Source organism: Drosophila eugracilis, unplaced genomic scaffold, assembly GCF_018153835.1.
Source record: "Drosophila eugracilis isolate 14026-0451.02 unplaced genomic scaffold, ASM1815383v1 contig_736, whole genome shotgun sequence".
Taxonomy (NCBI): Eukaryota; Metazoa; Arthropoda; class Insecta; order Diptera; family Drosophilidae; genus Drosophila; species Drosophila eugracilis.
Window position 1 is genome coordinate 50,557 of NW_024573630.1, and position 21,653 is coordinate 72,209.

Sequence of the window (21,653 nt, forward strand, 5' to 3'; positions counted from 1 at the left end):
GGCTAATCGAAACAGAGGAACACGAACCCCTTGCAATTAGAGTTAGGCAGAGAGTTGTATCGCAAACTTGCTTGACAACTTTCCTTGGTGGACTTAGAGGAAATTTGAGCTGCATAATTTGAGCTTCTAAGCCTACAGCATAACAGGAAGCTTATGACATGGCAGTAAAAGAGAGGAGTTTATAATATGCAGAAAATGCAACAAATTGGTTGCAGAATGGACAGTCGAGTAGGCAGAGCGATCGCTTCCGGTCAAACCAATACCAATACCAAAGTAGGGACAATAACCAGCACCAGAACAGGGACTATAATCGTTACAATCGAAATAACGAGACTACTTATAACCGGTCGAATTACGATAGTAATTACCGTAATCAAAGATTCCCGGCTAACATGGCAAGCGATGACACACCTGGTACATCGAATGCCGCAGCTAAAATAAGCCCAAATAATAACAGATTCCAGACTAACAGACATAGAATGTTTAATATAGAAACAAAGACAGACGAAACTGAGGCGACACATAACATTGACGAAGAAGGAAATGTTTTAGTCAAAAGCCTCAAAGCATAAACAGGCTTGTTGAGCAAATTTACGATTGGACGCCCAACTACCATTTATAGAACTCTCATTTTAAGACAAACATAATTTAAATTCCTGGTAGATACGGGTGCAGATGGCTCCTTTATAAACTCTTAATACATAACAGATAGAGAAAAGATTAACGATCAAAGAAAATTCCCTTTTTTTACTATTTAACCCAACTCTTTGACGTACTAATTGGCATGTACATACGTACTGAACTCCCGGCAATAAAATATATTTACCAGCTAACCTTCACGACACCAACGGTGGAAATACCCTTGCGTATTAGACCAAATCGTTCCTCTGAGATAACGGAAATTGAAGAGGAGTTCGAAAGCATTAATCAAAATTCAAAACAGGTCACTTAAACGAAGAAGAAACAAGCTCACTCCTCGCTTTTCCCAACACAAAGTACTAAAAAGACAACAAAATCACACTAATATCTAGAAGAAAATAAAAGTTACACAAAGCTAAAATAAAACTCAGAATTAAAAAGAACCCAACTCCTATTGATCTTACAGATTCGCGTTCATCGCAGCCCAAGACCTAAAGGTCCAACCTTTTAGGATTCAATACCCCCTTACTAAAAATAAATCTGGGACCAGCCAAAATTATACAATCTCATAAATACCTTACACACAGAATTAATCTTCAGGATTTTATTGATGGCGTGGGTAACTTCGAAAGGGCGATTAGCCAGCTAGAAAAAAAACTCAGATTCAAATGAAGAAATTGAAAGTCTATCAGTGAAGCTTCAGCAACTAAAAGTCAGAGAAGAAATGTTATTACTGTCTAACTACTTAAGTCGGCACATAATTTATTCGTACACCCATGAGTTGCAAGTTTATTGCCTAATATCTCGAGAAATACGTAACAAAAATTAAAATGTAATATCTCAAATGAAAGATACACATTTCGAGAATATATTTTAAACATAAAATTAACAAGTTTTAACTTTAATACTATAAAATGTCCTTAATAACACAAAAAAAGTTTTTTTACGCACAAAAATTATTCGTACACCTCATAAAATGTTGAACAAAAAACAACAATTCCAAAGATTTAAGGACTTTAATTTTTAGTAGGTCCTTCGTTGGCCTTAATGGAAACTTGTAAACGTCGACACATGCTTTTTATAAAGTTGCTCGTCTCGTCAGCATCAGTTGAATTCCATTCAGGTATTAATGCGGTTCTTAGGGATTGTCGAGGATATGTTGTCCTTTTCTGGAGGATATCCCTAAGATGTTCTATGTGGTTCGAATCTGGTGATTGTAGACTCGGTTTTTGCTCTTTGCAGTGATATAAAAGCCACTATTGCACTAAATAAGACAAATATAACGGGTAGTTATATTATTGAAATACGAAAGACGCTGGATTCTGTCCAAGTTTAAGGGCACTTGGAATTAAATTTTGGCCTAAAATGTCTTTATACATAAATTTATTAATTTTATTTTCCAAAAAGACCATTCGACCCACTCCACCTGCAGCTGTACACCCATAAACCATCACATTCTGGCCAACGTCCTTAAAAGTTAGAGTCAAGTTTTTTCCTTCATGGCTTAATTAGCCTTTTGACCAGGGCCGTAGCTAGCATGGGGCAGGTGGGGCGGTGCCCCAGGGCCCCCGATGGAAAGGGGCCCCGAAGGGGCCCTTTCTCGTCGACCACTTTTTTGGCACTGAAAAAGCCTTACCTGAGCAAAGATTTCAGGGGACCATGAAATTACCTGAAATTGAACAATATTCTCCCAAAATAAAACAGTTCTACATTTTTTTTGTAATTTTTTTAGATGATGTGCAAAATAACATATTGTCGTTTCATTTCAACAATTCTTAGTATCTAAATCAATGAATAGTATTAAAAACGTCGTCTTCGCAATTTGCATGCATTCGCGCGGATCGAGGTATCGAAGTTCGATAATCGAACAGTGCTCGCGTCCTCTATATGCGCGGGAAATTTAAACGTTCTATAGACAACCCTAGGTATGTATACATCAAAATTTGAAAAAACGTTTCCGTATGAGGGGCCCCAAATTTACTTGTTGCCCCAGGGCCCCCCAGGCTCTAGCTACGGCCCTGCTTTTGACATACTTTAAAAGCACCGCCGTGTCCAAAAATTTTAATTTTTGATTTGTCAATAAATATAACGTTTTCCTAAAACAATTCCGGCTTGCTTACATGCACTTTTCCGATCTCCAAACGCATTTTTTGTTATAATCAGAAATCGATGGGTTTTTACGAACAACTCTACCATGTACACCAGCATTGTGCAGAGTGTTCCGGATGGTTTGGGAACAACAATATTTTTTTTCTGAAGGCTTCTCTAGGGCTTACAGAATTGTTGTAGATGTTATTCTGGGATTTTGTAATGGTGTATTTACAACAATATGTGGTTCCTTCCAGATTTTCTATGTTCTACTGCAAATTCTCCAGTTATTAAGTATTTTTTTTATAAAACTTCGCATTATGGAAGGTGACTTGACAATATTTCTACCATGACAATATTTCTACCAATTAAGGATAAATGTTGACCCCAACCCATTTCGTCCAATTACAGCAAAAAAAGCAGCGAAACTAACTAAACAAATTTGAGAATAGTACACCGAAGTTTGCTCCGAAGTACAGTTCAAAAAAGAATCGCGGATTAACGTTGGATTCAGAAATAGAAGTCAAGAATGAGAAGTGTACGAATAATTTTTGTGCGTAGAAAATGGCTATTTTGTGTTATTAATGAAATTATGTCGTATTAAAGTTAAAACTTGTTGATTTTATGTTTAATATATTCTCGAAGTGTGTATCTTTCATTTGAGATATTACATTTTAATTTCCGTTACGTATTTCTCGAGATATTAGGCAATAAACTTGCAACTCATGGGTGTACGAATAAATTATATGCAGACTGTAGAAGAAAGCCTGTTATTGGCCAAACTAAATATTGTACCAAATTTTATTGTATCAAAAGAAGAATTAACTGTAATCAGACAAGAGTTAGATGACCCCCAATTACGTAACATGTCCGATGAACACATCCTCGAGATGTAAGAACTAGATAGTTTTATGAACGGAATTAAATTTATTTTAGAATAAAGATACCCACATTTAAACAAAATATTTACCAATTTACACATATTATTCCGCTACCTATAAATGGTTCCAAACTCTTAATCTCACCTAACTATATGGCATACTATAATGCGAAAGACATATATTTTTTTATGAACAAATGTAAAAAGGTTTATAAATATTTTTTTTCGCGAAAACTCTATATCAACTAAGAATAATGTTCAAACTGTTTGCCTCGATAATACATTGACGCTGAATACTGCAAATTGTAAAGTCAAAGATGTAGGAATCCAAGAAGTAATTACAGAACTAGAACCAGCACACATCCTAGTTTTAAACACAATTAACTCTACCATTGAATCCAATTGTACGACTAAGATTTCCATAAAAGGATCTGCTCTAATCACTTTCAAAAATTGCGAAGTTTATATCAACGGAATCCATTATGATAAAGAATTCTTACAATTTGAGGAGAAGATAGGAGCTACAATTTCAATTATCCAAAACAAAAACAATAACTTCACCGATCACATTGAAAATATTAATTTACATAATCTAAATTTACGATCCATCAATGCTTCCAATTCAATTATATATTGAAAAAAGTTTACGACCACCAATTTCGGAGCTGTATATCTATTATTAATAGTAGGAGTCTTGGCATCAACCATATCAGAACCAAGTTTCGCGACGTCCACTCCTTCGTTTTGGCCGTCTCTTCAATCCAGGACGGGAGGAGCAGCCCAGCCAAACCTCAAAGAGTTACCCTAGAAATAGTACGCTGACTGGGCAACCACTTGGACCCACACATTTGGATGCAAGTATGTTGCAATCCGAAACATTGTTTAGACCCGGCAACGACCCACTCGAGTCGTTGCCCCGCTAACATTTTTCGCCACAGGAAATATGAAACAAGCGAACACCTCGAACGGATTGCTGCATAAACATTTCTTTATTTTATCTTGTATTAGTGTATAAGCCCTTATGTATAGTATATAAGATTTGTATGTACACGCTTGGCAGCGGCGGCTACTCGGCCACCGCTGAACAATATATGAATTCAGTCTAGAAATTTATTTCGAAACTAGAAGACGTTGTTTTTTATTTCACACAAACTAACTCCCAACGAAAATAAACCTTTGGTATCAAGCCCTGAGGATAACTGGAACTAACTAAGTATTAACCGGAATCTCCTTTGGACCACATCCGCAGGACTCGATACTATAGCTCGGGCAATTCGCAAGCACAACAACACCAGTGCTTGCCAAACGATTTGTCTTCTCTCAGTCTGTCTGTTCTTTCTTTCTTTCCGAATTTATTCCTCCGAACTTTTCCGGTTCAGTCCTCCGTTCTTTGGGTTTGTCGCAAGCACGCTCGATTCTATATTTAGTAATAATAATGTGCAGTGAGTGATAGACTCCGTCGAGACAAGACCACCACCCCCGAAGCCGACGAGCAGAAGCCGGACCGAATAGCATGCCCCACTACCACAGATTCTACGATTTCAACCACTCTGTGTCGTTGCACATTACATACCAGAGAACGTCAAGGGTGTCTTTTTTCGGAACCCGAATCACACTCATACATTTCGAGTGTTTGTCGCACTCATGAACAGCAAGAAAAGGGCACACACCCGGAGTGCACAGATCGCTTTGTGCGTTTTGGGTGTTTGCGTTTTTGACACCCGCTCAATTCTATGCACATGATCCTAATGCACAGACACCCGACACACTCATAGTAAATGAAGCGAGTGTCTGAGACACCCATGTTTTTGGGAAAAGTGAGTCGGATGTCTTGAAATGAGTCGGGTGTCTTGAAATGAGTCGGGTGTCTTGTAACGATTCGAGTGTTTCGGGTGTCTTCAACTGATCTGAGTGTTTCGGGTGTCTTCAGCTGTATTGCATGAGCAGGTCATTGTGGGTTGACCGAATAATTTTACATGAAAGAAAGGAAGGAAATCCCAATAATTTAACATAAATATAGCCCCCATAAAAAGTCTAAATAATTTGTTATCCGTTTGGATTAATTTTAATCTTAGAAAAAATCTTTGCCTTAAAAAAGGCCAAATATTTAAGGATTTTCCGTATCAGGTCATCTACCTGCTATTCGCAGTGCAATTGACTTATGATTTGTATTCTTATACGCATCTGCAAAAAACGGGAATATATTTGCAGGGGGATGGTTTGATGACGACACGGAAAATCCTAAAATTATTCGGTCAACCCACAATGACCTGCTCATGCAATACAGCTGAAGACACCCGAAACACTCAGATCAGTTGAAGACACCCGAAAAACCCGACTCATTTCAAGACACTCGAATCATTTCAAGACACCCGACTCATTTCAAGATACTCGACTCATTTCAAGACACCCGACTCACTTTTCCCAAAAACATGGGTGTCTCAGACACTCGCTTCATATGCTATGAGTGTGTCGGGTGTCTGTGCAAAAGAGTACTGGGTGCGCAAGTGCACATTAGAAATGAGCTTGTGCAAGGCACACACCCTTATTTTAGGATGCCGATCACACTCTGAGTGCCAAAAAGGCACACATGATTCGAGTGCACTCATTGTCTGGGTGTACCCTTGCCGTTCTCTGTTACATACATTACCTACAAGCTCAAACCAATTTTGTGCTCTTGAGTTGAGGCCGACGAAAATGTTAAAGCAAAATGAATGACTAAAATTGAGAGCAGAACATTCTCAAGAGCACAACACTTGAGAGAAACAATACATGACAGAAATGTGTGTTGTTGTTATTCTTGCATTCGCTTCATACATTCATACATATTTGTTTTTAATATACAAATATAAGCCACGTTTTGCTGCATCATTTTGTGGTATACATATATGTATTCATACATATGTACTTATGTATTTCACTTAAATGTTTACAACAAAGTCATTATATATTTAATATGTATTTGGGATTCATACAGTTAAAGAACCAGGTAATTCAGTTGTTTGGATTAATTATAATCTTAGACTTATCTTAGATGTAAAAATAAAAGTAAATAAAGTGTCTGGTAAAATAGAATCGATTACTTTTTGAGCGAGTGACAAAGTTCAAAAACAAAAACATGGAAACCAATTTGTGCGTTTCGGTGTGTTATTCTTTTCTTGCTGTAAGAGAATGCTCTGATACACATATCGTGTTTATATTCCTTTGTTTTTTGTTGTTGCCAACAACTTGCGATGTTAAACATACTATAACATGTGTTAAAAAAAATGGACAGGAACAATGGACATAAACGGGTAACGCGGGTAACGCGTAATTTAAATCAAATTTTCTTATATTATAATTATTTTTAAGTAAACCATTTTTCATTGTGTAAACAGGCCTGCACCTTAGAATTACTTTAAGGGTGCACTGACGTTAACTTGACATGTTTTCGATAAAGCATTTAATCGAAAAATTGGTCAAATATTTACCGAGTTCACAAAAAGTTAAATTAAATATAAGTTTGCTCATTTAAATCTGTTAGTTTCAGTGAATAAGGTAAGAACAATTATACAACCAATTCTCATTTTTAATAATCTGTTGATATAAATACAAGTTTTTCAAAGAACAAAGCTCATTTGGCAAATATACACTACCACCTCTAATGATAAACAATAATATTGAATAAATTTCCTACCGTTTCAGTGAAATAATGTCAAATATATCGGAATTGAATTCGAATGGATCAGGAGTTGAAGTTACCGTGGCCATGGACGTTTCTCATTCGAATGCTGAAGTGATAAGAGGACAAATATTTGAAGTGGGTCCCAGATATACTAAGTTAGCCTATATAGGCGAAGGAGCTTATGGCATGGTTGTGTAAGTACTCTTGAAGATCCATACTTAAATACAGCCGAGGATAAGCTATACTTTAAACTACTCTACGTTTTTACCGACTTAAACTTGTGCCAAAAGAGATAAATTAATTTTTTTTTCCACTTATCTTTAAAATATTACACAAAATAATTACTTTCTTTATATTCTAATAAAAAAGAAAAACTTAAAATATTTACTCCTTCTTTCTTAACTAAAAATAAAAAAAAAATAAAAACTTTGTATTTTGTATTCGACAACAGTCATGATAAACTTATGATTAAAACTATTTTATTATAAGTTTTTATACCCTTTACTCGTAGAGTATGTAACAGATAGAAGGAAGCGTTTCCGACCCTATTAAGTATATATATTCTTGATCAGGATCAATAGCGAAGTCGATTGAGCCATGTCCGTCTGTCCGTCCGTATAAACGCTGAGATCTCAGGAACTATAACAGACACAAAGTTGAGATTAAATAAGAAGATTCTTGAGTTCCCGGGAGAGCGCAAGTTTATTTCAGCATACTACCACGCCCACTCTAACGCCCACAAATCACGGAAAACTAAAATTTCTGAAATCTCGCGAACTATTAGAGCTAAAAAGTCGAATTTCAGTATGTATTAACTTTGGATGCCAGCGCATCTTTTAGTGGTATTATTATCTGGCCACGCCCATCCATACGCCCACCAAGCTCAAAAGACGGTTTTCGCATTTTCAAGAAAACCTGATATCTCGGTAATTATAAATGATAGAACGTTCGAACTAAGCATGTAGGTTTTTATGATGCCCCAAATGCGAATTGTTTTTTTTCGCCCACAAAACCCGAAACCAAAAATGCAAAAATCTTGGGAACAAAAAGATCTAGAAAGTTGGGCTTCGGAATATGTATTTTAGAGATGCCACTGCGACTTGCACCTAGTTTTCCTCCTGCCACGCCCACTCTAACGCCCACAAACCGGGGAAAACTGTGGCGTCTATAATAATATTATGAATGCCTTCGTTTGACCTTGTATAGCTCATTTCTGTTAATATCTATTTATTTACCAATAATTTTTCAAAACGGAACATTATTTCGCTACTTATGAAGAAATTTAGGTTATAAGGCCTCCGACAATAGGTGGGGCTTGGGGAATTTCCACTAGCAAAATGATTATTTGAAAATTGTGTAAAACAGTAACGGGTATCTTATAGTCGCGGCACTCGACTATAGCGTTTCCTCTTGTTTATACTATAATGTCTAGTGGCCACACCTAAAATTATCTTCTATTCGCTTTATATTGGATATCGTTATTTTTTTTCTTTATTTGTTTTATTTCATATGGTCTAGTATAAATCAAATCTATCACTTGACCAGTTTCTTGGTCTAGTCACCTATTTTAAAATGGAAATATAAGCTATTTTTATACCCGTTACTCGTAGAGTAAAAGGCTATATTATCCGACCCTATAAAGTATAAAAAGTTGAGATTAAGCAAGCAAACTCTTGATGTTCATACGCAGCGCAATCTCGTTGAAATCTCAGGAAGTATTAGAGGTACAGTGGATTGCAGCTTATTTCGCGCAGCTACCAAAAAAAAGTTTGATCGCAGTTTTTTAACAGGGAGTACTAACATGCTTATTAAACTAAAACGATTTTCATAATCAAAAAAACAAAAAGCTTATGTAATAAAAACATTAAATTCAGCCTTTTTTCATGCCGCAGCTTATTTCTTACAGCAGATTCCATTTAAATTATTATTTGTAATTTAACACATAATATTTTGTATGCTATATTTTCTGGTTCAGGACAGCTTTGAGACGATTTCTCATGGAAGAAACTAACTTTTTGGTGGATTCCACTAAGATTTTTGGCCATTCTTCCATAGAAACAGTATTCCGATCGTTTTTCGTCGAAATCTTCCTCTTCCTTACAGAGATGTCCACTATTTCCCAAAAATTTTAGATCACTATTAAATCTACATACTGTACTGGCGTTGTATCGACATGAGGGCAGCTCCTGATAAGCCAGGACTTCACTTTTCCTGCTGAATGCAGCGGATCGTTGACCAGGTAAAATTGAAAACAATCGGAAAATTAAGGAAAACCCCAAGCTATCGGCTCCAAAAAAAGCTTCAGAGGTCGAGGACGAAATGGGCAAGATGTGTATTCCTGATACGGTGCGTCTTGTGCTGCGCGATATTAATTTCAAGGCTCGAGAACCACGGAATAACCCATTTATCAGTAAGAAAAATATTGATGCTCGGCTGAAGTTTAAAAAGGAGCACATACTTTTACCGATTTCGTTCTGGGATGACGTTATATGCTAAAGAGTCAAAATATAACATTTTTGGTTCAGATGGACTCAATTTGGGTGGCGGCAACCTAATACAGAGTTGGAAATTAAGCACCTCAAATCTACGGTCAAACATGGCGGGGCGTTATGGTTTGGGCCTGTATGGCAGCCTCTGGCGGAGGCAACCTAGTTTTCATTGATGGGATCATGGATGCCAAAATGTACCTCAACATTTTACAGGAAAACCTACTGCAAACTGCTGAAAAACTGGGAATACACGATCGTTTTCGATTTTACCTGGTCAACGATCCGCTGCATTCAGCAGGAAAAGTGAAGTCCTGGCTTATCAGGAGCTGCCCTCATGTCGATATAACGCCAGTATACAGTATGTAGATTTAATAGTGATCGCCAATTTTTGGGAAATATTGGACATCTCTGTAAGGAAGAGGAGGATTTCGACCAAAAGCGAAATACTGTTCCTATGGAAGAATGTCCAAAAATCCTAATGGAATACACCAAAAAGATAGTTTCTTCCATGAGAAATCGTCTCAAAGCTATCCTGAACAAAAAAATATAGCATACAAAATATTATGTGTAAAATTACAAATAATAATTTAAATGGAATCTGCTGCACGAAATAAGCTGCGGCATCAAAAAAGGCTGAATTTAAATAAGGGTAGGTGGGTAGCACTGCTCATTTCGAATGTGTTCTGGCGCACCAACTACTATATTGCAAGATACCCAAAACACTTACAGCAAAAGAAACGAGTGTTCGAAACACCCATGTTTCGGGATGAGTGATTCGGGTGTCTTAAACTGATTTGAGTGTTTCGGGTGTCTTCAGCTGCATTGCACGATTAGGTCATTGAGGATTGACCGAATAATTTTACATGAAATGAAGGAAGCCCAATAATTTTATATGAATATAGCCCCTCCAGAACGTGTCACTATTTTAGGATTTTCCGTGTCGTCATCAAGCCATCTACCATTAACAACTACTACACGCTTATTCCAAACTTTCTATTACCTATAGTTTCCAAGATCTCAGCACTCCTACGCGTAATATTAAAAGAATATAACGGTGTTTGCCCGAGTTGTGCATTAACTCTTTATTCTGGATACAAAAGAGAACTATGCTTTGAAAGTATTATTTAATGGTTTTACTTATTAAAAATGTTTAACATTAACTTATGTTAATTTAAAAAAAAAAGGAAATAAATTTGGTAAGCGAAATCAATTCCTCAGTGGGTTAAATAGTGTATTGCCCTTCACCTTAAGCGTGTTTTTTTGATAAAATAAGTAACTTAATGATATATCAACGGAGATACAACAAACAAACTGCTTAAAAGTAACCATCAAGAAGGCTAGCTGATTACTTTATGTACTCTTCGAAATCCGGCGCTTGTCGTATAATTTTGGCATTCTAAAAATAGGAGTAAATACTAAACCATCTAATAAATTAACTCCAGCAAATTAATCCTATGATTTAGTAATAAGTAATAAACAAAGTTTAAAAAACAAAAACTTCAGGGCAGCTTTAAAAATAATGACAATAATAGCCCCAGTGGCTTTGAAGACCACAGCTACTTATCTCAAACATAAACTATAAGTCAAACTATATCTTCTTAAAAGAATTCCTGAAAACTAAACAAACGCTTAACAATACGCGGACTATTTTTATTAAGAGAATTCATAGATATTGGGTAACAACTGAGTGTGATTCAGTAACAAAATCAGTAAAAACTATGGTTTCCAAAATATTAATGTTTGTGTCTGGCTTGATCCAAAATATTTTTTGTCAAATCCTATCGATTTACCAAAAATTGACTTCAGCTAACCTTTCTATTTATCCTTTCAGGTCTGCCGATGACACGCTAACTAATCAAAGAGTGGCAATAAAAAAAATTTCACCGTTTGAGCACCAAACATATTGTCAAAGAACTCTTAGAGAAATAACTATACTGACCAGATTTAAACATGAAAACGTAATAATACATTTAATTATGAGTAATACCATAAGTATTATGTTAAATAAGACAACCGACGAATTATGTTGCCTGATTTTATTTATTATTTATGTTGCCTGATTTTGGTAACCTGATTTGAAAAATCGGTTAACAACTTATTAATATATTAGTTTGTCAAAAAAGTCTTGCGGTATTTTCGCTAGTTGGCGTTGACAGCGCTTAGTTCTTGTTTTATTCATCGCATCAGGTCATACTATACCTTTTTGAAAAGCTCATTTCACGCGCTAACGCGTGTTTGATTGATTGCCACTATACTATAGCGTCGCAATCATGGAGCAAAATAAAGAGAAAACACGGCATATTTTACAGTACTACTACGATAAAGGCAAAAATGGATCTCAAGCCGCCAATAAAATTTGTGCAGTTTATGGATCCGATACAGTTTCCATTTCCAACGCACAACGATGGTATTAACGTTTTCGTTCTGGTGTAGAGGTGGTCGAAGATGCGCCACGCTCCGGAAGGCCTGTCGTCGAAAACTGCGATAAAATCGCTGAATTGGTCGAAAGAGACCGTCATAGTAGCAGCCGCAGCATGGGTCAAGAGCTGGGTATGAGTCATCAAACCGTTATAAACCATTTGAAGAAACTTGGAGTCACTAAGAAGCTCGATGTATGGGTGCCACACGAATTGTCGCAAAAAAACATCTTTGACCGTATCGACGCATGCGAATCGCTTCTAAATCGCAACAAAATCGACCCGTTTTAGAAGCGTATGGTGACTGGCGATGAAAAGTGGGTCACTCACGATAACGTAAGGTGCAAACGGTCGTGGTCGAAAGGCGGTGAAGCGGCCCTGACGGTGGCCAAGCCTGGATTGACGGCCAGGAAGGTTCTTCTGTGTGTTTGGTGGTATTGGCAGGGAATAATCCACCATGAGCTGCTCCCCTATGGCCAAACGCTCAATTCGGACCTGTACTGCCAACAACTGGACCGCTTGAAGACAGCACTCATGCAGATGAGGCCATCTTTGATCAACAGAGGTCGAATTGTCTTCCACTATGACAACGCCAAGCCACACTCAAATTTAGTGACGCGCCAGAAGCTCCGGGAGCTCGGATGGGAGGTTCTTTTGCATCCACCATATAGTCCGGATCTCCCACCAAGTGATTTCACCTGTTTCTGTCCATGGCGAACGCGCTTGGTAGTTTGAAATTGGCCACAAGAGAGTCCTGTGAAAATTGGCTCTCCGAGTTTTTTGTCAATAAACCGAGCTCGTTGGGAACGCGTCATCGAACAAAACGGCGCATATTTGACTTGAATCGCATTACTGTAAACAATTTTTTCAGCAATTGAAAATTCAATAAAAATACCGCAAGACTTTTTGGACAACCTAATATGATTAACCTAATAAGGCACCTTGAAAGATACCAATCTTTTTCTTTTTAAAGTATATGATATGTTAACAAACAATATTATTTCAATAATTATGCCCGTAAGTCGTAGAGTAAAAGGGATATTGTATGTGTTATAAGACCGACCTTAAGTATGTTAAGTATTTTTGATATGGATTGCTAAGAAAGGCGATCTAGCCTTGACCGTCCGTCCGTCTACCGGAACACACTATATAAGTTACCCAATAAAAATAATATAAATAAATAATATCCCAATTATAAAAGCTTATATTTGAAGTAATCACAGTCATTTATTAAATCTTACCAACTCAACCTTAAATGTTCGTTTTTCCTTTATTATCTTTATTTTTTGCTTTAATGCGTTCCATAATAAATCAAACAACTTCGGAGTTGCGTAAACTTTAAAACTACAGAACGCGAACAGAAACTTTAATATAACAGTTTTAACTATTTTTTGTGAAATGGATTTAAGGCTGAAAAAAATCTTTAGTTGGTTGGTCCTAAAATAGGAAATTATATAAATGCTGAGAGCTCAGTAACTATATAATCTAACAAGAAGAAACGCTATAGTCGAGTGCCGCGACTATAAGATACCCGTTTTAAAATATTAATTTTGCTAGTGGAAATTCATAAAGCGCCACCTATTGTCAACAAAAGCAGGTTGAATAACTGATAGTGCCCATGTGAGGCCTTATAACCTACACTTCTTCATAAATAGCGAAATAATGTTCTGATTTGAAAAATCTTTGGTAAATCGATAGATATTGACAAAAAAATATAATATATATAAAATATTATACAAGGTCAAATAAAGGAATACAGTATAATATTATAGACGCCGCCGCTATCGAAGGTTTGTGAGCGTGTCGAATTGCAGTGACATCTCCTAATTACGTATTCCTAAGCCTAACTTTCTAGCTCCTATAGTTCCCGAGATTTTTGCATTTTCTGTTTTCCGGGCATTTGGGGCGTCATAAAAACCTACATGCTTAATCACTTATAGTTACCGAGATATCAGTTTTTCTACAAAATGCGAAAACCGTCTTTTGAGCTTGGTGGGCGTAAAAGTGAGTGGCCGGGTAATGGTACCACCATAAGATGCGCTAGCATCTCAAGATTATACATACTTAATTTAGTTTACTTTCCAGCTCTAATAGTTCCTGAGATTTCCGCGATTTTAGTTTTCCGTGATTTGTGGGCGTGGCAAGATGGTGAGCTAAACTTGCGGTGCGTAGGGACCTCAAGAAATTCATGTTTAATCTCAACTTTGTATCTCTTATAGTCGGACGGACAGACGGACATGGCTTAATCGACTTCGCTATTGTTACTGATATACTTTATATATTATTATTATATACTTTATATATAATTCCTTCCTTCTACCTGTTACATACTTTTCAACGAAATCTAGTATACCCTATAACTCAACGAGTAACAGGTATAAAAAGGTTTACATTTTTGTTGAAATTAAATTAATACGAAACGGCTAACATGACAATGATAGTACGATCTCTAATTATAAGTAATTTGTAAGGGAAAATTTGGATTCAAACACATTATTTCACGTTCAATTTTCGAATTATGTATTATTATTTAAATTAATATTGAAGACTCCTCAAAATGAAGGAAATTCTGCTTCCCAGCTGAAATGAAATCCATGAACTACCATATTATAGGATCAATATATATTTTATATAACCTGTTTTTTTAAATAAGGTTGTTTGCATGATGCCTTTCAGAAGTAAGTTTTTATATTGAAACATCATAGATATTGAGATCATAGTACATTACGTTAAAAGATTTGAAATTATCAGATATTTCGCTGGTCGGTCAAATTTAAGTACCAAAATTGATGTAAACAAAGAAAGCTATCAAACAAATCCAGAAAACAGAAATTAGTTTTCTATCCAGGTTTGCTGGATTTTATGCAGCTTCAGTACATTGAGTAATCTTCATCAGCCAGTTGACAAGGAAGGTTATCCAAACAAACGCTAATTTGTTTAGACTTGTCAGGATGATGGAGGAATCCGACCAGCATTAATGCTACCGCCCATTTAAGCTAAAACAAGAAGAAAAGCTATAGTCGAGTGCCTTGGCAATAAGATACCCTATAGCTAGCTACAAAATACTGATAGTGACGTCAATGCCCATGTGAGGCTTTAGAACCTATGCTTCTAAATAAATGGTGAAATAATGGTTCGATTAAAAAATGTTGGTATATCGATAAATATGGACAATAAATTATTATACAAGGTCAAACAAAAACATAAATTTTAATATATCGGATGCCACAGTTTTCCGCGGTTTTTGGGCGTGGCCGGATTAAAAATCACCTCGAGCTGCGGTGACATTGAATATATATGACTAAGCCTTACTTCCTTCGTATTTTAGGAGTTAGGGTGGGCGTGGCTAAAAAGAAACTACATATATCTAGTACCACCTTAAGATGTGATGGCACCTCAAAAATCTGCATCCTTAATATACACATTGTATCTCTTATTGTTCCTGAGATCTTAGCGTTCATACGGACGGGTAAAACAGTATCGGGTATGTTATAGTTGCGGCACTTGGCTACAGCGTTTATTCTTGATTTCTTGATTAATAAGATAAGATAGATGATAAGAAAAGATTTAAATAAATGTTTTTATTATATATATATATATTTTAGATTATTGATATTCGAGACATTCTTCGAGTTGATTGCATAGACCAAATGAGAGATGTGTATATTGTGCAGTGCTTAATGGAAACTGATTTATATAAATTGCTAAAAACACAGGTAAGAATATTCTCACATATAAAATTTTAATAACATTAAAATTTATTTTAAGCGTTTAAATTTTGGAATTCAGACATGTTTGATTATCATAATCCACATTTTCATCTAGCATTTTCCGTTTAAAGTATTTTTTTCAGATACAAGCAGTCGGCATATAATTTATTCGTACACCCATTAGTTGCAAGTTTATTCCTTAATAATCTCAATTAAAGATATAATTGCTATATATTGCTAAAGCTCGCCCTGTTACTGCACAACTGTTTTCTTGATTACGTTAACTTGTAGTTGCGTGATTGTGTTAACTCCTCCCTTTCTAAGACGAAGGCTGTCCTCATACTTCTTAAAACATGCGATGTCGACTTAACGGGGGTAACAATAGATAGTCGTATTGAAGTTAACACAGTTTTTTTGTTTGCTTGCAATCATGGGACCATTGTCGGCTTAACTGGTTGATTTAAAAATTTTTAGGATTCAGTTTGATTGACAGTAATAACTTAGTGCAGCGTTGCAGTATTCATGGGCAAGTTTTTTAGCAAAAGGTAGAATTTAGGATGTTAGATATTTTTCCTATGCTACTTTGCATTTCTTAATGTTTTTATATATTAATAGCAATTATTTTTAGAACAGAAATTATATCTTTAATTTGTTTCAGTGGTAATCGTTAAACGCTTATTGTTTGAATATATTTGTTTTGTTATTTAATTCTAAAGTATTTTGAAAGAGTATTGACAACATTTGTGGTTTAATAAGTGTTGACATCCAGGCAGCGAGTGCTTTGCATGTCGTTTGTTTGAGCCTTTTTTATAGTAACAAGATGGTATCTTTTCCATCGTATCTCTGATTGCGTGGATTTAAATCTTTTGAAATCATTAAGGTATAGCATTTCATCAACTACCTTTAACTTGTGCTAAAGAGGATGACGTGGAAAATTATACAAATGTTTTTGGTTTTATACATTTTGAGGTGATTAGTAGAATTTGTTTAATTGATAAACTTAAGTCAATTCTGTTGCCTATGTCCAGTCTACTTTCGTGTAGCTTACTAGCTTGGCGTTGGTCACTGAAGAAAAATAATGAAATTTATAACATTCAATGCTTTTAACGTAAATTATCTTTATGAACGCCCCTCCCTTTTATAAGGACCGTTGTCCCGAGGTCTGCTTCGATTTTTTCTTCCCTATACCGTGGGGTAAGTTTATTTCCCAGGCGACTATTTTGTTTTACCATTACGGTTTCCCCCACTTCAATGGTTCTGTCTCCTCTTGTTTCATTTTCTCTTCTTAACTGTTTCTCTTGAGCTTCATAACCCTTTTCTATGATTTCGTCTGCGAATTCGGGGGAAATTGAATGAATTATGTCGATTGGCCGTTTGTCGGTGACTGAGTGCACTGTTTTATTGTACTCTATCGTTGCCTGAAGGATGAGGTTGACCGTATCATTTTTGCCTCTTTCAAGTTAAAGACATCGTGCTATTTCTGAAAGTGTGCTATGGAACCTTTTTATGCATCTATGCATGTTAAAAAGTACTAAAGTATAAAGTAAAAGTAAAAAAGTATATCTATGTGCAATGTCTCGCCTACGTTTGAGGGAACAGGTGTGTTCTCCCAAGGACTTGTTTCTGTGGATGGCGGTCGTATTTGGCTTTTTGACAAACCAAGCAATTAGATACAATACTAGCAGCCAATTGTGAATTTGTTTAACGTTCTCCTGCGCTGCCCTGTGCGCTCTGTTGTGCTCTTCAGCTACTATTTCTTTTTGTTCGGCTTTATTATAGATGTCGCTAACAAACAATTTTGTTCGTGTGACGGAAAGTCGTAGCTGGAAAGTCATTTATTAGACTACTTTGAATGAAAGCCAGTACAAGCAATCCGCAATGTAGCGCATTTACTATATCTTGTTTGACTACATCATGAACTCTTCCAAGCAAAGTTTCTTTGTTTTATGCCTTGATTTATTCCCAAAAATAATAAAAGTGCGAGTTGAATCTGATGGGCCCTCTTCTATCATTATCTGGTTCCTAAAACAATTAACCGGCTTGTCGATAGTTTTGATGGTATATGTCAGTGAAATTTCGCTATGTATTGTTTTTCTGTCTTACTGGGGGTCGTTTTCCAAAACGTGAATGGCCTGCCTGGAAAGTGCGTCCCCAACATAGTTTTCTTTCCCTGGCTTATAGAAAATTTTAGCATTGTGTTCGTCTATAAATGCCCTCCACCTTTTGATCTTAGCGTTTGTATTCCTGTCTGACACGGCGAACGTTAGCGGTTGTATAAATATTTAGGTTTTGGACACCATAGAGATAATTCCTAAGAGACTTTAAGGCCCAAACGATGGCCAAAAACTTTCGCTCATTAGTTGCGAAATTAAGATCTCTATCCTGTAAAGTCCTCGAAATCATTGCCATCCTGAGATAAGACAGCACCCAGGCCAAGAGCTGAAGCATCCGTAGTTAAATCGAAGGGTTCCTTGTAATTGGGATACAGTAACATTACATTCTCGGAGGCAAGGACACTTTAGTTTCTCGAAAGCAGAACATTGTTTTTCATTAAAAGAAACTGAGATCTTTTTTGACTGGCTGACGGAAACTTTTCCATTATCTCCCTTCAGAATGTCAGTTAGGGGTGAAAGGAGGAGGTGTTAAGAGGGGAATTCCCTTATAAAGCAGCGGTAATAACTTGCCAAACCCAAAAAAGAACGAACACTAAACAAATTTGTGGGCTGTTGATAGGGTTGGTTGTAATACCCCCGCTAGATACTATAAATCCGAGGTATTCCACAGTTTCTTTAAAGAAAAACGATTTTTCTCTAGAGACCCTCATGTTGGCCTCAAACAGTCTATCCAGTACCCAAGCAATGTCATTTACTTGGTCCTCTATTCCTTTGGAAAATATTATGACATCGTCAACATAGACATAACAGGACATTCCTATGTGGTCTCTAAGAACATCATCTATGGCACGTTGGAATATACTTGGTGCATTTTTTAGGCCAAACGGCAGTCTGGAAAACTCATATTTTCCGTTTCCGACCGAAAATGCTGTTTTTTCTCTATTCCTTTCCGCACGCAAGATTTGGTGAAACCACGACTTAAGGTCAAAGGTTGTAAAAAAACTAGCCTTTCCCAAATTAGACAAGATAGATGTCACGTTTGGTATAGGGTACTTGTCGTCGACGGTTTTTAAATTAAGCTTCCGAAAATCTATGACCAACCTTTTCTTTAAATTTCCCTTTTCATCTGTACTTTTTTTGTCAACCACCCAAACTGGGTTGTTATAAGGTGACGTCGAGGGCCTGATAATTCCGTCCTTTAACAAAGCATTGGTCTCCTTATTTACAAAATCCGCTACGCCTATGGGGTACGGATAAAGCTTTGAGTATATGCTGGTCGTCTACGGTACGTATTGTGGCAACGATATTGGTATTATACGGGAGTGCTTCCTCTGGTTCCGCAAAGACACCCAATCGATCTCTAAGCTAACATTGCATTTGCCTGTGTCAATAGGTCAGGTCCTATTATGGTGTCAAAGCTGGAAAGGTTTGGGAGAATGAAGAACGGAACATCCGTATTAAAAAGGTTAATAAAGCATTTGTATTTTACGGAGTTGCAACCATGTATTTCACCGATTTCACTGTGAATTCTTTTTGCACTGGTATTATGTATTTTAATTCGGGGAGAGGCTGTATGTGGTTTTTTGAAGCCCCGGTGTCGATCAAAAGATTTATGGTTCTCCCTGCTAGCTCTCGTTCTATGTATGGTAGCAGGGATCTATGACAAAAAAATTAACATGATCGTATGTTATTAATTCATCCTCAAAATCCTCAACCTCTGCTTCTGCCTTCTGTTGATAATCGACTTTTTCCTCACCTTTTGCTTGCACTGTTCCCGTTACTCGTAGAGAAAAAGGGTATACTAGATTCGTTGAAAAGGATGTAAAAGATAGAAGGAAGCGTTTCCGACCCTATAAAGTATATATATTCTTGACCAGGATCAATAGCGAAGTCGATTGAGCCATGTCCGTCTGTCCGTCCGTTCGTCCGTCCGTCCGTATGAATGCTGAGATCACAGGACAGCGCAAGTTTATTTCCGCATCCTGCCACGCCCACTCTAACGCCCACAAATCACGAAAAACTAAAATCGCTGAAATCTTGCAAACTATTAGAGCTAGAAAATTAAAATTCAGTATGTATAAACTTTGGATGCCAGAGCATCTTTAAGTGGTACTAGTATCCGGCCACACCCACCCATACGCCCACCAAGCTCAAAAGACGGTTTTCGCATTTTCAATAAAACCTGATATCTCGGTAACTATAAAAGATAGAAAGTTCGGATTAAGCAAGTAGGTTTTTATGATGCCCCAAATGCGAATTGCTTTTTTCCCATCTAGCCATGCACACCCAAAATTTTAAAGAACTAAAAAATCTAGAAAGTTAAGGTTTGGAATATATATTTTAGATATGCCACTGCATTTTCCCACAAGTTTTCATCCAGCCACGCCCACTCTGACGCGCACAAACCGCGGAAAACTGTGACGTCTATAATATTGTAGTGTATGTTTTCGTTTTACCTTGTATAACATATTTCTGTTAATATCTATCGATTTACCAAAGACTTTTCAAATCAGAACATTATTTCGCTATTTATGAAGAAATTTAGGTTATAGGGCCTCACATGGGTAGTGACGTCACTATCAGTTACTCAACATGCTTTCTCCGACAATAGGTGACGCTTGGGGAATTTCCAATAGCAAAATGAATATTTTAAAATTGTGTAAAACAGTAAGTTGTATCTTATAGTCGCGGCACTCGACTATAGCGTTTCCCATTGTTTATAGTAAGAAGATGGTATCTTTTCCATCGTATCTCTGATTGCGTGGATTTAAAGCTTTTGAAATCATTAAGGTATAGCATTTCATCAACTACCTTTAACTTGTGCTAAAGAAGATGACTCGGAAAATTATACAAATGTTGTTGGTTTTATTCATTTTGAGGCGATTAGTAGAATTTGAAAAATGTTTAATTAATAAACTTAAGTCAATTCTGTAGCCTATGTCCAGTCTACTTTCGTGTAGCTTACTAGCTTGGCGTTGGTCACTGAAGAAAAATAATGAAATTTATAACATTCAATGCTTTTAACGTAAATTATCTTTATGAACGCCCCTCCCTTTTATAAGGACCGTTGTCCCGAGGTCTGCTTCGATTTTTTCTTCCCTATACCGTGGGGTAAGTTTATTTCCCAGGCGACTATTTTGTTTTACATTACGGTTTCCCCCACTTCAAAGGTTCTGTCTCCTCTTGTTTCATTTTCTCTTCTTCACTGTTTAATGCACAAAGCGTCTTTTGTGCTGCATAAGATATTAGGTTGGGGGGTGCATAAACTAATTGCAATCTAAAAACTCAGGCGAGAAAAAGACAACCGTTTTCCAAGATCTAACATCAGCAACTGCCTCTTATTAGCAGCGGCAAAATAACATAATGTTCTAACAGAGTAATTTACAGAGATTGGTTAATACATGTTAATAGCTTTGTTTACATTTGTATAGGCAAAGAGAAACAGTATGTAAGACGAAAAATATTGTGAGTTTGACCGAACATCCCGGCCGCCTTGAAAGTATCATCTTTCAACAAGATTGAGAATCCGTAGGTAATACTGCCAGCTTATGCACTGGTCGGCAGCACACCCCAGTGCTGGTTCGAATGTGGGCCACTCGAACTAGCCCATCCTTTCCGGGAACAACGGTCTCGACGCGCCCGATCTTCCATC

At 36.7% G+C, this 21,653-nt stretch overlaps 1 pseudogene; it reads left to right on the top strand.

The window, feature by feature from the left end:
- Positions 1-7,014: 7,014 nt before the first annotated feature.
- Positions 7,015-21,653, top strand: part of LOC108103094 — a 32,927-nt pseudogene continuing 18,288 nt past the window's right edge.